Source organism: Sciurus carolinensis, chromosome 12, assembly GCF_902686445.1.
Source record: "Sciurus carolinensis chromosome 12, mSciCar1.2, whole genome shotgun sequence".
Lineage (NCBI taxonomy): Eukaryota > Metazoa > Chordata > Mammalia > Rodentia > Sciuridae > Sciurus > Sciurus carolinensis.
The window spans coordinates 2294499-2314076 of record NC_062224.1 but is presented as its reverse complement, the minus strand read 5'-3'; the positions used below and the strand labels follow the sequence as shown (position 1 = coordinate 2314076).

The 19578-nt window shown below is 54.4% G+C and overlaps 1 long non-coding RNA gene across 1 annotated transcript; it reads right to left on the bottom strand.

Annotated features, from left to right (window-relative positions):
* Positions 1-9598: 9598 nt before the first annotated feature.
* Positions 9599-19343, bottom strand: LOC124961062 (uncharacterized). Its single transcript, XR_007104218.1, has 3 exons — positions 18963-19343; positions 10770-16874; positions 9599-9981 (listed from the first exon to the last, which is right to left on the bottom strand). It is a non-coding gene; the product is annotated as an uncharacterized LOC124961062 (long non-coding RNA).
* Positions 19344-19578: the final 235 nt, after the last annotated feature.

Genomic DNA, 19578 nt, shown 5'->3' with positions numbered 1-19578 from the left:
TAGATGCAGAGTGGGCTTCTGTTTTTCCTGAATGGAATTGTGTTTTTTTCTAAGTCATTTTCCTGGAGGTTGTCTACTGCCCGTTGGTATAAACCATGCTCTCTTCTTTTACCTGCTGCACAGCATCTGTGTCCCCTTGTGAATTCGAGAATTCTCACATGAGATGGTGTGAGTCATTTCCAGTTTTTCCCGATCAGTAAAGCTGCTCGGGACTCTGGGGGCGCACCTGGTGTGCAGAGTGTGCTCCTCTAGCGTGGTCATTTACGTTTCCGCAGAGACTGTACACCTGTCGTTAAGTCAGCCAAAAAACACGGCAAGCGATTTGTCAATACTTGTCAAACTGGTGGCGCTGAACTAGCACCGCGCTCTTTCCATCGGCATCTCTGTTCAGCACGTTTCATTTGCCTTGCGGCCGGCAGTACTCGCCCTTCTGTGGCTGTTCTGTTCTGTTCTTGGGTTGTCCGTCTCCGCCACTTGCACCTTCCTCTGATTTTCAGTCACTGGACAGTCTCTACCCATGCATCTCTTTTATTATGGACATTACATAACGTCTTGTCGTTCAGCCGTTGTTACTTCTTTTGCCATTAATTTCTTTCTCTTTTTGATTGAGAGTACTCATAAAGTGCCTCATGCACACATAAACTCATCATGGTCTATGCCTTTGAGTCTTGTCCAGTCAAGGGCCTCCCACACCAAGATTTTTGGCATATTTTCTGTGTTTTCTTAGTTATTTTCCAATTTTTTTTTTTTTTTTTTTTTTTTTTTTTTGTGGTGCTGGGGATTTGAACCCAGGGCCTTGTGCTTGCAAGGCAAGCACTCTACCAACTGAGCCATATCCCCAACCCTCCATTTATTTTTTATGAAATAAAAACGCTATTATACCACCAGAATCTGGCTTTGGAAATGGTTCATGGTGGTGGCCATGTGTAAATTCTGTACAGGAGTAGAACATTTTCCTGACGCTAAGTCCCCACACTTCATTTCTTTGCGCTGTGTCCCTCTGTCCGTCCTGCAGTGGCCACGGCTGGTCGCTCCTGCTGTGTGGCACGTTCCCAGGCTGTGGACTGTGGTCCCACCCCACCCTGGCCTGCACCCACCTCTCAGGCATGCGTACTTTTGTTTGCTTTTCTCTAAAATCAGCTCAGCTGTACTCACTTCACTTGGGTTCTAGAATTACTGTGCCAGTTTCCATGAACAACTAGGGATCATGTTTCTCGAGCCGCCCTGCAGGAGAGGCCCAGGCTGGGCCTTGGTCCACATACCCAAGTGTGCGTTTTATCTTTTCGTGCACAGTCTTTTCCAAACCACAGTAGCCAAACCTGATTACTATCATCTCTTTTAGTCAAATACTATTATCTTCAAATATGCTGTGTGCCCACCAACTGGTCAGTCGAACTGTGATTGGTTAGTGGGACAACGAGAGACCCGCGAGCCCAGTGCACGGGCCTTTTCCTCTTGGCTGTGATTATTCTACCAGCTGATCCCCCCCCTTCCTGATATGTATTCCACTTTTTTTTTTCAGGTTGCAGACAACAGGGTGCTGGGTGGGGCCTCGGCATTACTGTTCTTGGGGCTTTTCACCCCTTCTCTGGTTGGGGATCAGCTGCCAGGAGATGAGCACCTCCTATTCCTGCCCTACCTCTGGGGCAGGAGGGGGGCCATGAGGCATGGAGCCCATTCACAGAGGGAGGAAGGAGGAGGCATCCACACGTGGGTGCCGCGGCATTGGCGCGAGCGAGCTGGCCAAAATCAGGAACAGAATTCACTGCGCTGTGTGAAGAACGTTTTTGGGGACAGTCAGAAAACAGTGCCTGGGCTGTTTGACACAAAAGCAGGAAGCCTGGTACGTGGGAGGAAGAAATTCAGGAGCCTCGCCGTACAGCCTGCTTTCTGCAGTTAGTGGCCACGCACTGCATTCCTGGGAATCACCAGGAGGCTTCAAGGGTTCTCGCTCTGAAAACATGGCATGTGAGCGGGGAAACGTGGGCCGTAGCTGGCTTCCGGCTCCGCTTGTGTATGTGTGTCAGAGCGCAGGCACGGCGATCCACGCAGCTCCTGTCCGTTAAAACAGACGAAGGACATTTAAAAAGACTGATAAAACAACATTCTGCTTTTCCACAACTGCTCTGTCCCCTTGAGCCCAGTGATGTGGCCGGGGTGCTCTGGAGCCCCAGTGAGCAGGACCGGCCTCACCAGGGCGCTCAGTGCGAGTCCTCAGGAAGCCTGCTCCCGGCAGCTGGCAGCTGGCAGCCCGCAGCAGGTGGTGTGGAAGCCCTGCTGGATGCCGCAGCCCCTTGGCTTCCGCTGGGCTGTGGTGACTCCACTGGCCTCTGCGGCCTCCTCCTGCTGAGCAGGGCCCTGCATGAGGCCCACATGGTCCGAGAAGGCCCTGGTCACACAAACGCGGGTGTCGGCTCCTTGATGCGGGTTCTCCAGTGAGAGAACGCGTTGCTGCTTGGCTTTTCAGTGTCAGGGCTTTGTACCCAGCTGTCACCAGAGCACCTCGAAGGGACAGGGAAAAACCAGCTTTCCAAACCTTGGAGGCAAGGACCAAGCCTGTCACCCTGGCCGAGGTGCTGAGGGCCGCCCGGGGGGCAGGGGACACCCAACAGTCCCTGCCCTCTGATGACATAGCTCAACAAGACCGACGTCCAGAGGCTGCCTGTGTTTCCTACATGTGCCCGGTCCCCATTCACCTGCTTTCCCACCCAGAGTGCAAATGCCCAACAGGCAGCCGTTATCCTGACGGGGCTGGTGAATCTCGGTCGATGCTGAGCGCAAAATGTGGGCCGAAATTCTCACAGATTGGCCATTTGCTTTCCCTGGAGATGTATTTTGTCTTTCCAGTCCTACTGACCCCGGAGACAAGGCGTTCACGGGACCTGTAAACCACAGTGGGCGGCCGGCAGGAGCCGTGGGCCCAGCAGCACTAACAGCACTTCCGGTGGCCAGGTACCCATGGGCTCTGCTACCCGCAGGACGGGGCCCCGCGGGCAGCTTACAGGGTGACACCCTCCGCCCTGCTCTGTGGCGTTCACACAGAAGTGGCGCGGGTCAGGAGCAGGACAGGGCTTTCCCCCATGTTTTGGGGAACAGCTCTGCATGTGTTTAGTGCAAGAAGCTGCGCAGCCACGGGGACGTGAACACTCCCACTTCCCAGAACGGGATGTCCCGGGCCCGGAAGCCTCTCCACTCTCAGCAACACGCCCAGCTCAGGACGTGGGGACCCCCCGCTCCTCTCACCAGGCGTCTGGTGTTCTGTGGGAACAGGGTCCCTGGTGTGAGGCAGAGTTCTGGCCCCCTTCCTTCCCCTGACCGCTATGCTGCTGCCCACGGGGACAGTGACGAGTCCACACACGCACTGCCCACGGGGACAGTGACGAGTCCACACACACACACGGATCTCTGTGGCGTTGGCTCCAAGAGGTGAGTAGATGTGACCTGGTCAGCGTGGTCCTGCCCACTCAGCCCAGGGCCTGTGGGGCGCCCTGGTCTGCAGCGCAGCTTCCTGGGGACCTGCTGAGGATGGCAGATACACTCGAGGATCGCACCCTTCTGGCTGAGGCTGCAGCCTCTGCCTTCCAGGCGGCCTCCCTCAGGCGCCTCCTCTGTGGTCTAGGGTCTGTTTTCCCTCCTGTCCTCCTGCTGTTTCCGTTTTTGTTTTTGGTTTGTGTTCTGCTTCCCACGGGCCTGTGAACTCCCCCTCCACGAAGATGCTGTTCTTTGCCCCATGGGGTTGGGGTCCTAGCCTCTGCTTGCCCCTTCGTTGCAACCTCCCTGCAGCTGGGGTCTGAGGAGTCCAAACACAAAGGGAGGCCCAGGTTTTATCTGAATTCCTTTTTCCATAAACCTGTTATTACATACCGGGCTTGCGGACCTTCAGGCACACATCAGCCGGGCAGGCCGGAGGAAGCAGCTTTCAGATGTTAATCACGATTTTATTTGCCTTTCTGGAAACTTCACAAGCAAATCCTGTGAGAGCAGATGAAATTGTCCACAGACATTTCCAGGCATTTTTTCATATTGAAAAATGTCATGTTTTTCACCTCCAGTGAAATAATTACCCCCAACTGACAAGGTTAATGGACATCACAGGATCTGATCATTTAATTCCAAGATTACAGCTACCAAGACTGCGCTCTGTAGGAAATCACAACGGAGACGCCGTTGGTAAAGGAAAGCGCGGGCTTTTGATTAAGTGTGACTCACTCCTGGGGCTGCACTAAACCCGCCCCGTGCCCTGGAGACAGCAGTGGTCAGCAGCTCGTTGCCACAGTTCATTATCCCCGATGCTGGAAGCAGAGGAAGTCTGCGGAGGGAGCTGCTGGGCTCCGCCGGGCTGTGCCTGGGGGGCATGGGGCGGAGGGGTGGTGCCAGGCCCCTGCAGCCCGGGAGCTGGCTTCCTGCCTGGTCCTGGCTGGGGGTGGACTGGAGGGTGACGCTCCCTCCCGGCCCTGCACCCGGTGCGTGTCCTCCAGCAGCAGCTCTCCAGAGGTGCTGCTCAGGCCAGGAGGAAGGCACCTGCCCAAGGGGGCCTGTGCACCCGAGGACCGCGTGCCCCGCGTGGCCCGTGAGATGTGGCCCGGACCCTGAGATCTCAAGGCCTCAGATTCCTCATCACTGAAGTGGTCAAAGGCAGGCGCTTCTCAAGGACCAGTGAGGTGATCAGAGGGGAACTGCTTACACACTCTTGATCACTTTGCAAATGTCAGGTGTGTGGCGGTTGCTCATGGGGTCTCCCCTGGCAACCACGCAACAGCTGCCAACAAGCTTCACTCTGATCCTGGCTGGAGACTGGCTCTGAGGGAGGGCCCTCCCCCCAGGAACGACGGTGAGGAAGACAGCCAGCCCAGCCAGCGGCACCACGCACGGCGCCTCAGGTGTCCCCTGGTCATTTCAGACTTAACGAGTCTCTCGGGAGTCTATGGGTCGGGAGTGGGGTGACCCAGCCTGGCCTTCCCATAGCTGTGCGGACACACCACACTCACAGTGCAGGGTGAACACACTCACAGTGCAGGGTGAACACATTCTCAAACACATAAAGTGTAGGGGTGAACACACACACAGTGCAGGGTGAATACACTCACACATAGCACAGGGTGAACACACACAGTGCAGGGTGAACACACTCACACACAGTGCAGGGTGAACACACACAGTACAGGGTGAACACACACAGTACAGGGTGAACACACACAGTGCAGGGTGAACACACACACACAGGGTGAACACACACACACCACACACACACACACAGTGCAGGGTGAACACACTCACACACACAGTGCAGGGTGAACACACTCACACACAGTGCAGGGTGAACACACACAGTACAGGGTGAACACACTCACACACACAGGGTGAACACACACACACCACACACACACACACAGTGCAGGGTGAACACACTCACACACACAGTGCAGGGTGAACGCACACACACCACACACACACACAGGGTGGTGCATTCTCACAGTGCTGATTTCCTGGGCAGGGAAGCCCTGGGTGAGCCGGCTGGGCAGTCGCAGGCTCCTGAACAGGCTGCTCCGCTCTGGCTCCTCCTGGGGAGTCTGGAACTCCTTCACAGGCTTTATTTCTGGGGAGGTGGGAGCACAGCAGCCTTGCCAGGGGAGTGGGCATGTTCCCGTTCACCAGCCCCAGACTCGGCCAGCAGGAAGGCAGGTGGCCTGGGTTTCGGTGGGAGCCTCCCTGCCAGGCTCCTGGCCCCGAGGTGTTTGTAGAGGAAGGCCAGGCTTCTGCCTTTAACAGGAGTGTCAGGAGTGTTCTGGAAACATGGGCTCACTGCACTGTGTGTGTGTTCACCCTGCACTGTGTGAGCAGGCTCCCAGGGAGGCTGAAAGCTGGGTCCCTGCACACAGTGTGGTTACAGCTTGAGAGCCGGCGTATGCAGGCAGTGCATACTCAAGTGAGCACGGCTTTGTTAACCTTCCGATCTCTGCATGCTATCTGGAAAGGGTGATCTATTGGATCTCTATCTCTCTCTGAAATATTAGTTAGGACTTGGCACATCAGGAAGACCACAATACCGTGTTCCAAACTCACAAAACATTTAAAAACTCTCACCCCAGGTAATAGCAATACAAAAGGAGTTATCGGAATTGAAAGTTCTGAAAATTTATTCATTTACCCTTTTAGTGGACATTTTACCATAATGCACAGATACTCTGAATGGGGCTGGGGTGTGGCTCAGCAGTAGAGCCCTGGGTTCTGTCCCCAGCCCTACCTGCTGCCCCCAGAGAGGACCCAGCAGGACTGGGGTTCCCAGGGGGAAGGCGTGGTGGGCGGGGCCTGCGGCTCTCAGCAGGTGTCTCAGCCCACACCATCCATGACAGGAGCCACCTCAGTGTAGATGAACTCCCTGCCCGGGGGGGGGGGGGGGGGGCTGCTGCTGAGACCCACCTGGCTGCCGCCCCTGCTCCACGATGGGCTCACACACATCCCAGGGCTCCTGGGCCCCTCAACCAGCAGGGGACAGTGAGGGAGAGTGTCAGACAGCACCAGCCTGGTTAACCTGAGCACTAGAGGGCAACTGGGAGTTAGGGAAGGAAGGAGCGGGGTGCCACAGGGGACCATCCTCAGGAGGCAGTGAGGGCCTTGCACAGGGGTGCACACAGCTCAGGGACCACGGTAAGAGGCCAAGAAGGCGGAATGGAAAGGAACCCAGCTCCGGCCTCTGGCTTTCCACGCAAAGTCTCCCAGAGCAAGCGTCTCGCACGGTCTTCCTCCCCCAGGACTCAAGGCCTCTCAGGAGGAACCTTGCACTAGGGACGGCAGCCAGGACGCCACAGCAACCCCCAGGCCCGCAGAGGGCTGGCTCGAGGGCTGAGCTCCTGCGGCTGGTCCCAGAAGGGAGGTGGGGGTGGGGGGCTGCGATGCCTGTGTCCCCTCCCTATGGCTGAAGCTGGGTGGGAAACCCTGTGTGAGTGGACAGCTCGGGGGCCCCTCCTCTTCTGCCGGAAATGCCACCGTCCCTGGGGGTTGAATTCAGTTTCTCTAATGATGTCCACCCCTCCACCCAGGAGAAAACCAAGCCCAGCTTGACCGAGCTTAAACCCCACAAAACTGGTCAGACTTGCTCGTGAGCCCCTGGGCACGTGCATTCTCAGTGGGCTGAGAGGATGGTGGGCAAGCAGGCCCCATGAACTTGCCCTGTGGCCCTGTCCCTCTGAGGACCCAGGGCTGTGTTCCCCTACCTGGGCACCCTGCATGTTCCTGGGATTCACAGGTGGGACGGGCCCTCCCAGGTGTCATGAAATGGCCTGCAGGACCTTCCTGGGGAGGTTCCCAGGGAAACTCCTCAGTGTCCAGAGTTCAGAAGAGGGACACGGGCACTTCCCTCTTGCCCTCTCTGGAAGTGGGAGGTGCAGACTGCTTGCTGCGCTGCTGAACAGCTCTGCCTGCCCCCCGGTGTGGTTCCTGCTGGACCCACCTACGAGGAAGACAGATGTCTAAGGAGCAATGGCAACTGTAGTGAGATGGCCACACTTGGAACCGCCCCCGCCCACCTGAGGGCACACAGACCCAGAGGCACTGCAATTCCACAAGGGGGTGGAACTTCTCATCCCTGTCCTGGGAAGAGGGACGTCAGGAAGGGGTTTGCACACCAAGCTCTCCAGGACGTTGAGGGGAACACGAGGGAGACAGACCCTTGAGCTCTGCCTGCAGATGACAGAGAAGACGGGAAAGACAGGAAGGCAGGCTCCAGGCTGAGCAAGGACGCGGAGTCCACCGTCCCAGCCCCTTACTTCCTGGGGGGTCACATGGAAGTTAGTTCCTGCTGCAGGGAACTTGGCTGGGATGAGTAGCTCCCTTCCCTAGGAATTTCTATGCATAGGAAGCAACTTGCAACTAAAGGTTTTCAATAGTTTATCCTCATTGAGTGGCGGGCACTGTGGCGAAGACTTCATGGACGTTTTTATTATTATCACACCATTTCACAAGCTGGCAAGTCAAAACTTTGAAAAATTTAAATGTTGCCCAAGATAAACTAGCGAGCAGCAGGGCTGGGATCCGTCCTCCCTGGCAGAAGCCACTCCCCTGCTTCCAGCAGGCCGACCTCAGAAACGCAGTCTCCGCCTTTGGAGCTCGCCCTCACCTCACCTGGCAGCAGTTCCCGACACTCACCCCAGGTCCACTCCCACCTGCTGTCTGCCTGCAAACCCTCTCCCTCCCCAGACTCATCTGGACTGTGAAGACTGGCACAGATTCTCCAGCCCAGCGGATGCCAGCGCTCAGCATCTCCTGGGTCTCAGTGTTAAATGATCCATCCGTGAGTCCATGTTGCATATGTAAAAATGGGGATTTTATCAAGTTCTGGGTGATGGACCACACAGCTGTCTTCTTCCCCAACCTCCCCCACCAAATGACATTTTAAAAAATTTAGCGGTAACGTTTCTTAGAAAGGTTTTAGGAAAAAAACAATCTCTCAACAAGAACCATCTCCATAGATGACGAGTCCCTATCTTCCTTCTGATTGATACCCGTCACCGTGACAGCAGCCTGGTGGGGGGAAAAGCTCCGGATTAGGGCAGGAGACATGAACCCTGACCCCATCAGCCACCAGCACCTCTGACCCCCTGGCCCGAGCTTAGTTCTGAGGCCCCTTTCTCACCTGTGTCACTGAGGGACGGAGCCGGTGATCTCTCAGGGTCTTTGACTCTGCCATTCAATCATTAGGGACAATGTCTGTCAAGGATTTGCTGATGCCAGATGCCCTGCGGCCTCCTGAGGTGTTATGTCAGGAGGGGTGATCTACTTGGACACCCTGCTTTGCTTTTCAAAACTGACGAGAAGAAAAGGCAGACACAGCAGCACTGTGTTAGGCACACAGGGAGCGTTACGTCCTCATGTCAAAGGTCAGGTGCAGAGGACCGCCTGGAGTGCATTTATCTGCTTATCTAAGAAATGTCGGGCTGGGGAGATAGCTCAGTCGGTCGAGTGCTTGCCTTGAAAGCATGAGGCCCTGGGTTCGATCCTCAGCACCGCAAAAAAAAAAAAAGAAATGTCTCCCAAGCCCTCCACATGCTGGTGCTATTTCAGATGCCAAAGCGCCTAAAAATCACCAGGCAAAATTAGGGCGTCATCCATTTATTCTACAGACGTCTGCTGAATACCCACCACACGCCAAACTCCATGCGGCCTGCTGGAGTCCAGAGTGGACAAACCCCTGCCCGCACTGAGCAGACTGGAACCAGAGTGGACAGCACTCACCGCGAGACCTGCTCTGGAAACAGGAGGGCACTGAAGAGGGAGTGCACTTCTGCTGGGGTCAGGGTGCCTTCTGAATGGGCTGGCTCTGAGTGGCCCTGCCTACTCACTCAAGGACAGCCTGCCCAGCAGCACGCAGGACAGGCCACGGGAGGAGACCCCACCTGCGCAGCCCTGGAAGGGCTTCCCTGGCTGTTATCGTCATCATATCACTGTCGGTGCCATTCCTCTCTGAGGGAGAGCGCTGGCCCAGGGGTCATTCAGGCCTGTTCTCTGGGATGCTAGGTTCCAAGTGGCCCTGGGTGGTCACTGCCCAGCACATTGCAAATGGCCGCAGGCAGCAAGGTCAGGAGTAAGCCTCTCCTTCTTTTTTTTTTTTTTTTTGGTGCTGGGGATTGAACCCAGGGCCTTGTGCTTGCAAGGCAGGCACTCTACCAACTGAGCTATCTCCCCAGACCACTGCCTCTCCTTCTTGATTCCGTTTGGCTGAAGCCACTGGAGAGTGATGTCATTTTCCATCTTCACAAGATCCTGGGGCTGTGCAAGGGACAGTCAGATGGCCAGCACTGCCAGCTGTCCAAGCTCACCCTTCTCTGGAGCCAAGCAATTACTGGCAAGGCATGTCCTGGTCCACTGGAGGAGGTCACAGTGTCGGACGGAGCACATCAGTAAATGATGGCGGCCTCTGTGTCTGAGCTTCCCCAATCACCAAAAGAACGTGGTAGGAGGCTCAGCGTGGAATCCCAGCTGGTTCTGTGAACATAGCATTCTAGGACATTTATTTCATAACCGATTGAAGGCTTTAAGTTAGAATTCGTATCAAAATACTTAAACACTGAACATTTTAGCCCTGGAGTACGAGTATTTGCACCTTGGTCCCCGTGGGCTGGGCGCTGGGCCTTCCTACATTCATTCGACAAACACTGGCGTCTTCCAGGACCCAGGCTGCTGGGCCCGGGGAACCTCAGCATATCAGATTTGAGAACAGAGCAAAAGCTTTGCTGAAAAGCACGTCCTTAACCTAGATCTTGAGGGATGAGAGGGAGTCCCCAGGAGGACAAGGAAGACAAGCGTCAAAGGGAAGACTGCGGCGGTGGGGTGCCGGGGAAGGTGGGGAGGCATCCCGAGGACTGGGATCTGCATGACCCCACCCCGCAGGTGGTAGTGTGGGGGGTGAGAGCTGGCAGCAGGCACGGCTCAGAGGCCATAGTGAAGGAGCCCCACACAGGCCAGGGGACTCGGCCAGCAGTCTATTTCAGCCCAAAGGGGAAGGACGGCTAGCACTTCAGTGAGCCCCACTGTGCTCTCCCCAACATCGCCGCCCACCTCGGAGCTGCTGGTCCACCCCCACCGCCCCCGTTCACCTCCTCTGCTCCCAGCTGCAGCTGCTCTGACCCCAGCTCCCCGCCCAGGAAGCTCAGGGACCACGTACCCTCCTGTCAAAGGGTGAACATCTTTAAGTTAATCCAGAGCCAAAAGTGAACGTCACTGTTTAAAATGACTTGAGGATTAGTGTTTTTGTAAAGCAAGGAGCTACTCACTTTGTTTCTGTTCTGATTTTTGACTCAATGTGAATTAAAACAGCGAAGACAAATTTGCTGGTTTCAAAGGCGGGTGTGTTGCTGAGAGCCTCTGTCTGTGCCAGGCACACTTCCTGCGTCACCTGCCCTCAGCAAGCAGCCAGTCTGCCCGCCAAGGGTGTGGCTGGAGCAGAAAGTTAATCAATCCTCACGATGGTGTGAAGTCGCCGGCTTTCTCTCCTCCAACGCTCGGGCTGGGCCACAGCCTGGTGCTAATTTGTTTTCATTTTTAAACACGGGGAGTGATTCCCAGCTAGGCAGAGCTTGGCATTGAACGAGTGTCACCTGAGCAAGGAGACGCAGACAGCAGCTTTCAGGCAACCTTAAACCATTGGAGAAGATTGTGCAGATGACCTGGAGAGACTGTGCTCTGCATTGACAGACAGGCCATCGTCACCACACCCGGCCCACAGGGACACGGGTGGACACAGGTCACCGAAATCGATGCTGGCATTGTCTGGACCCTGGCGGTCTTCTGCTTCTGGTGAAAAATGCATGCTTTTGCTGCATAATTAGAAGAAGAGAGAACGGGCTTGGAACAATAGTACCATATTGTCTCGATTCTCAGTTACACTTTGGGCTTTGATACACTGTGTTACATGAGAAAATTCTTGCTCCAAAATGTTAATGGAGTGGAATCCTGCATGACGACCTGGGTCCAAAGCACTGCACCTCTGGAGCATCTGCCAGAGCCCGAGAGCAGCACGCTGTCCCCTCCCTTCCCTCCTCTGTGCCTTGGCTGGTGCCAGCGGCCTCCGAGTTCCTCGTTAGCGTTTCCCTGCCGAGCACGTGCCCCAGGCTACCCACCTGGGCCTTCTGCTCCATCTGCTCCAGAGACACCCTTTATAACAATGGAGCAGGCGTCACGGAACGCTGAACCTCAGTAAGGAGTGTTTTCAGTCTGACAAACTCAAGAGGAAGACAAAGCCAGACCCTTGGCCTTGCGATGTGGCAGGTGCTTTTGATAATGTTTGTGAACACGGGAAGGTTAGGAGCCAATGTCCTGCTGACTTCCGTATGTTGACTGAGATGGGCACAGGGATAAAAAGTAGTTACAATTATTAGAATAAAAATGACACCTCAATAATGGAGCTATTTTCCGAGATGTAAGATGGGAAGTTATGCCCTAAATCCTCCCTTTAAACGAGATCTGAAGGATAAAGAGACCCATCCTCAGATGGGTGTGCTTATTTCTTCCAGCAGGGGGTCACTCTTGATTTATTGGAAGATGTGAGATGTTAGCCACTGGCTTCCTGCTTCTGACAATGGTGCGCCAGTTTGTCTGACATCGACAGTCCTTGAAGAAAACGATACACGCTGCAACTTTAAAAACTGAACAAGAACTCGAAAATAAAACGACATGCCAAATGCCCTTACTGACTGCCATTGCTGCAAGAATTCTAAACAAATTAAAAGTTAGAGAAATCCAGTACATAGAGAATAATACATTCTGACCAGGAAGGTTTATTCCAGGATTGCAAACTTGGAATAATACTTTAAAAAATCTATCAATGCAAGCCTCATGTTAACATACAACAGGAGGAAAATTGTGCAATTATTTTAACAGATGAAGAAAAAAACTTTTGATAAACTATAACACCTGTTGTGAATCAAACCCTTAACAAAGTAAGGAAAGACAAGCAATTTCCCAAGCTAATAAAGGGCAGGCACAAAAACCTGCAGTGAATACCGTGTGTGAAGGTGAGGCTCGGAAAGCTGTGTCCTGAGGTAAGCAGAGGACACATGTACATCCAGCTTTGTCCTGGAGTCCGTGCCAGCTGAACAAGTTTGGAAGTGATGGGAAGGGAAGGGCGGCCACGTGGGGCTTGGGGAACATCCAGAAGATCTGCAGCTCGAGAGGAGAGTGCATGGACCACTTCAAGATGTCACTGTGTCCCCGTTCAATATGGAAAAGCAACAAGAGCATCAACAACTGTCAAATACTAAGGACATATTTAATGAAATGTGGGAATGATCTCACAGTGAGCACTATGAAACGGTATTGGCGGACATTAAAGAAACTTGAATAAATTTAGGGAACCCCTACGGGCAGGGGTCAGAAGACCCAGTGTGGTAAAGATGGTGGCTGTTCCCACACCGGTGCAGATTCAAGGCAGTCCCAATTGTATAGCCCCCACCGGGTGTGTGTGTGAACTAATACCTATGTGGAAATATAGAGAGCCAAGAGTCGTAAAAGTGCTGACAGAGAACTGTTACAATTCTCACAATACCAGGCATGTGAGCCGCCCCAATCGCAGCGAGGGACTCGTGGAAAGAGTGTGTATGGAACACACCAGTCCCAGCCCCGCCCCTCTCTGGAGAGCGTGATGCCTGAGGATTCTAGTACCAGGTGGGGACACTGGGCACATTTCAGAAGCTGCCTGCTGCACCCCCTGAAGTTCCAGGGTAGAAATTATGAGTTCCAAGAGTTTGCTTCTGGCCTTAATCCTTGGTTCAGTGTCCTGCGGCACACAAAAGATCACTTTTAAGATCACCATAGAAGAAATGAGAAGAATCCCATTCAAGTTTACTCAGTTCAAAAGCTCATCACTGAAACTCACGTGGCCACCACCATCTCATGGTGCCAACTCCTACTTCCCTTGAAGAGGGAGAAGCGGGGAGGAGGCCTACCCACAACCACACCAGATTCCATGGCGTGGCTGACCTGCGACCTCGTACTCCTGCCAAACACACTGAGAGCACTAGAGATGACGTACAAAACTCCATGAGACAACTTGGCCTTGCGTGTGACACCCCCCGCCTCCCGCAGGGTCCTCACAGCCACCAAGACACAGCCCTGACGAGATGACGGGCGTGCACCGGCAGCAAGGGCGCCCGCCCCTCGGACTCCCCAGGAGAGGTCTTTGGCAGTGGTGTTTTGGGGAATGCTGGGAAACTGCCTCCTACATGAACTTACAGGAATAAAGAACCCAGAAGGAGGCTTTCGTAAGTCAGAACAATAATCCTGGCAATTTTCAGATGATGAATCAGGTTTGGAAATCTAAAGAAAAATAATCACTTTTGCACACGGCCCTCGCCTACGTGCTAAAGGATTTTAAAAGGCTCTCCGCTGGGAAGGAACCCGACTTTAGTTGTGCACTGTCATCGCCAGGGAACTTTCCATTATTATGCTTTCATCCAGGCAATTGATCGGAGCTGCTTGAGTTCTGCACTTCAACAGTACAGAGAATTCACAGATGCGGGGAACAAGGTTTTGGCCTACAAAGTAAGGGACAGGAAAGACCAGGAAGTACTTCGGCAACATGAGTAAAGGACACACGAGAACAGAGCCAGCGGGTGGACCTTGATGGCCGGTGGCCAGCCCACCCCGCTCCGTGCCCCCAGCTGGCCTGAGTGGGAGTGAACATGTAAGTGTGTTGCAAAATGGAAGAGATGCAGTGGGTGCAGGTGAAGTCACACGCCCGGGAAGCTGTCGCCCAGAACCTCGGCTGTGTCCCCTCTGAGCACAGGAGAGACGCGCAAACAGGTGTGGAGGACTAACACTGTGCACAGCGGTCTGCCCGTGGCAAGGTCTGAGGCCGGCAGACAGACGTTCAGTGACATGACGCGTGACATCTCTACGGTCTGATGCACCTGCCATTCGCGTGCATTTTCTCATCCAGTCCTCGTGTACTGCATAGGCCAGGGCTGTGCTCAGGAGACACTTTGTAGATGGGGAAAACGAGGCCTGTGGGGTTTCTAGAGCTCGGAAAAGGACACCACTTAAGAGCACCGTGACATTGGCATTGGGTCCTGACCTGACCAGAGACAACCGCCAGGAGCTGAGAAAGGTCCACCACACTGTCCAGTGTGACGGCGCAGGCCGACCGCGGCCTGCCAGGGAAGCTCACGGGACGCTGAGCACCAGGAAGCCTTCCGGAGGGACCGCCATTTCTGAGCGCCTCTTCTGGTGTCCTTCTGCCCACATGCCTGCCTGAGGAAGCCAAGCTGGGAAACGCGGGCCAGAGGCGAAAGCTGTCGTCCTGTGGGACGTATTCCAGTTTTTTCCTGTGATTTCCATGTCCTCTCAGCTGCGATGCAGGTCTCTTGTAAGTCTCACAGAGAGCCCACCAATATGCAAATTTGTTCAGATTCCTCTCTCAAAGAGCACAGTGGGGACAAATGGCACAATTAAAAGGTGGCTTGTACGACCTCTGCACCTCTCAATCACTTTTCTTTTGGGGGGAGTGTGGTCATAGAACTTCACTGCTTTTAGGGCTTTAATTTCCAGTCCACCCCGGGAAACCAGCAACCCAAGATATAATTAGCACGTGTAGAGCCAACACCCGTCCTTACCTGGAAAGAAGAAATGCATCGTTTTGCTCCGGTGTTACGGATTTGAAATTCTGCATGACACAGGAGGGACGCACAAGGGCTGGTGCTCTGCTGGAGCCGACCAGCAAGACACGGCATGGGATGAAGAGTGATGCACCAGCCGGATACCCGGACACGCCACTTAACCTCCCTCGTAACACCGGACACACGTTAAAAGGAAGGTTGATCTCCAGGGGAAGGAACTCTGCAGGTCCAGAGGGCGCCAGAGCGCTCCCCGCGATTAAAGGTACTAAAGGAAATCGCAAAGGCGCACCCTGATGCCAGCAGCCGAGAGCCTCCGCCTTCGCCTCACACGCTTCCAGGCGCACAGGGAGCCCGCTGACTTGAACTCCATCTTACGTTCACGTGTCCTTCAGCTCCGTCACTTCTGCGAATGAGGAAAATCTCAAAGGCTTCTTGAATTGCCCCTTCTGCGCCCTCTACGTCAGAGATGACGACCAGAGACCGAGGCAGGTCACTGGTGGGGATCCCCCTCTCCGTCTTCACTTTAGGCTGCACCCCACTTTCCAGGTGATCATGTGGTAAGCAACACAGCCCTGGTATGGTGTGTGTGTGCATTGTGTGTTTTGAGTGTGTTGTGTGTCCTGAGTGTGTTAACATGTATATTATGTACATAAGCATGTATATATTGCAGGTGTGAGTTCACGTGTTGTGAGTGTGCACTGGGTGTTGTGTTGTCATGTAAGTATGCACTGTGGCTGTTCTATGTGTTTGTGTGGTGTGTGCACACCTGTGCACACTTATGTGTGTGTCGTGTGTGCTGTGTGCTTCCAATGCACAGGACAGGTCACGGTTGTGGTCAGTTTATTGGTGACTAGTAGGGGACATCTCCTGGACAGACGTGGGGTTGCTGAGGGTGGCAGGGAAGCCCACCTTCAGCCAGTGTCCTGAGACATCCTGGGTCACCTCCGCCAGGGCTGCATACGGACCCCGGGTGATGGGGCCTAGCTCTGGTGATGGGGCCTAGCTGGGCCACACCTTTCTTGTCTACTGGAACGGATCTGTGTGCAAAGATCCCCTTGTTGCTGTGTGGCCATCATAGAAAAGTCGTTTTCCATTGTCCCTCCTCTTCCCGAGTCACAGCTGCTGTTCCGCCTTTTCTTCTAAGGTGCGAATCTGCCTGAATCTTACAAGCTGCTGGGGCCTCCTTGCGTGTGAAATGCCGTGCACGTGGCGCCACCTGGTGGGCAGGCAGTGGAAGCCCAACGTACCCAGGCCCGCCAGTCCTGGGGCAGCAGTGTGCAGAGCCCCTGTTCACTTCCCAAGGCCTGTTTTAGAGAAGAAGGCGTGGCCTACTCAGAGCTTCACCGGCTAAGCAACAGGACAGACGCCCCGAGCTGCCCCTCAGTTCTGACACAGCCGAGGGTCACCAGGTCACTTCCTGGGCTTATCCTAGAATCTCTTTTTCAAATAAGTAATACATTTCCCTACAGACCTAGGCCATGAAGCTTGGCGTGGATTTCCTGTGAAAACCTTGCTCCACGTGCGAGCTGAAGGCTTTGGAGAGACGCACCCGAATGTGTTCTCTTTTCCACGTCGGTAGTGATGAGGCTGTGCCTGGCGGGTCCTGGTCAAGAGTCTGGGTTTTGGTTCTATCTACAGCCGTCATGGGGCCAACCCTGCTCAAGCCATACTCTTGGGCTGGACCAACACTGGGAGGAAACAGGCACCGTTGACGGAGGTCTCAGAGTCATTCGTCGGAGCGGCGAGAGGCCAGATGGCCACTGGGACCTGCAAGACAAAGCATGTCGGAAGCCACAGGGTCAAGCACATCGTTCTACCCTCTGGTTTTAGGAATGGGGTGCTTCAAACAGCGAGCGCCCTGCGCTCTGCTTACACTGCAGGAAAGAACAGTGAGGTGAGGCGGCGTGGCGTGGGTTACGGTTCCGCATTCCTGGGTCGAGGTTGCCCACCAGGGTCTGGTAGGCAGGTGCCACTCAGCAGGGTCACAGTTGTTAGTGAAATGGATGAATATCGGATTCTCTTCCCACGTCTGGTTAGAGGAGAGACGCGAGCCCGTGGCTTCGGGGATGGCCTCTGAGGTGGTACTCACCTAGACGTCTCGCCTCGGCTGGGGAAGCTGGGGTGCAGTGGGACTGTCCCTGCCTCCCGTTCCCCGGTCTTCCCTGTGCCAGCTGTCCCTCCTCTTTGCACCACCTTCTCCGGCTCCTCTCACTTTTTCCTGGAGGGCTTCTTTTTTCCCACTCCTTCCCTGAGCTACTTAGCATTTCCACTATCACCCAAATTCAGATGACCTCAGAATCTCTCCGACTCTGACCTCTGTCTCAAATTCCAGCTGCACCTGCCAGTGGTCTGACGTCACTCAGAACTGCAGAGCCTCCGAAAGCCAGGTGCCCACCTCCCCTGCACCCGCCGCCTCTGCGTGTCACTTCCTGGTGTGACCGTGGTCTCCCAGGTCTCTCCCTCTGCGGCCAGGTGTGAGCCGGAGGCTGTGATGTCCTCTGGTACTCGCCCCTTCGCTTTCTTGCTGCTGTGAGACCTGGTGGCACCTTGTCCTCAGGGGCCACCGTCCTCCCTCTTGATCTACTCTACGATCCCTGCCACGTTGGGCACACAGCCCTCTTGTGCCCCCACACCAGATGCTGAGGGGCGAGCCCAAGCACCTCAGGATGTGACTATGGCTAGAGATTTACAAGGCGAGCAAGCTAGCGAGAAGTCACACTGCAGGGCTCTCCTTCAGCATGCTGGTGTCCTTGAAAGGTGAGGACATTTGGACACAGACACACAGAGGGGTCATGTGAGGACCCCACAGGGAGAAGAGGATCATCTGCAAGCCAGGGATTAAACCCAGGGGCACTTAGCTTCTGAGCCACATCCCCAGTCCTTTTCTATTTTATTTTTTTGAGACAGGACCTTGCTAAACTGCAGAGGCTGGCTTTGAACTCATGATCCTCCTGCCTCAGCCTCCCAAGCTGCTGGGTTTACAGGTGTGCACCTCGGTGCCTGGTCACATGGCCTTCGGACTACAGCTGCGACGCCTGCTCCCTGGGTTGCAGCCCACCTGCCTACCCTGCAAACTTGATCCTGGCAGCTTCCACAATCACCTGAGCCAAGTTCTTGGAAATCTCTGTAGACAGGCACCCTATTTTGTCCTGTTTCCCTGGAGAACTCTAATATATACTCCAAATTAAAGGCTTAATTGCTCCTTTTTAATGCAAAACACACACAGTGCCAAATCTTAGGCTGGCTTTCAAAGTGCCCCAGGATCCTGCTGTAGTCCACACTATCTTCTTCACTACTCTTTGATAAGCACAGTAACAACAGCCTTTTCTGAAAACCACTAAAATCTAGCAACCCCCTACCCCATGATTTAAAAAGATTTAAATAGATGAGAGGTGCAGAAGCAGGCTGGATTCAAATCCAGCAATTTATTTGATCTCCCTGAGATGCAGTTTCTTCATCTCAAATAAGAATGACTCACTCAGTCATTCCACAAGGAGTCACGGAACGGCCCTCGGGACACCCAGGAGCTCAGGATGCCACCTGAGAGTGGCCCGCCCAGCTGCCCAGCTCTCACTAAGGCCAGGGTGGGGGGCTCAGGGAGGTCTACCTGAGCTGCCTCCAGGCTGAGCTGTCCCTTGCCATCCACAAGGAAGCAACGAGTCAGCAACGGGGAAAACGTGTGGAGTTGCAGGACTGGCTGGGCAGGAACCAAAATCCAAAAATCAAAAACGTGGATTAGCTGCGTGGCATCTTCGCATAGACGCTGAGTCTCGTGCCGTGCAGGGTGGCAGTGTGCAGGCCACAAGGACTTGCTCCCTAAGAGACAAGTAACAACTATTTGGGGGACACACTTACCTCCAGAGGCTGTGAAGGGTTCTTTCTTTATTTTTCCTTGAAATGAAAGTGAAGGGTTCTTTTTGTCTTTTCCTTGAAAATTGACTCCTCTTGGTGAGAGATGAGTCTCCCATTTGGGCTGCGGCCTGCTCCCTTCCCTACCCGCACCTGGTTCTGCTTGGCAGGAACTCCACTCCAGGACAAAAGAGAACTCCCCTCACCCCAGTGCCCAGTCGCAGGGGTGGCATTTCACTGGGGGCACAAGTCCACCCTGCAGAGAGCAAATTCCTGCTGAGTACGACCAGCGGTCAAGGGTTCCCTCACGACCTCTCCCCCTCGGGGGCTGAGGAGGTTTACCAGTGCAAGACCAAGTCCATGCCTGCGGCCACCCCACAAGCCCACTGGAGAGCAGAAGGGCCATTCTGGGAGAGAAGCCAAGAACAGACGTCGCTGCTCCACCAAGCACCCAGGGCATGACTCAGAAATTCTGCCCAGGGGGATATTTACAGGCACAGGGAGCTCCAAGGCTTAACTGATTTTATCTGAAACCGTGGTGACGTTCCAGCCTAAGAGCACTCTCGGGAAACAACGCTCCTCTGAACTGAAAGCAGCAGCCTACACCACAGCCTTGTGCCTT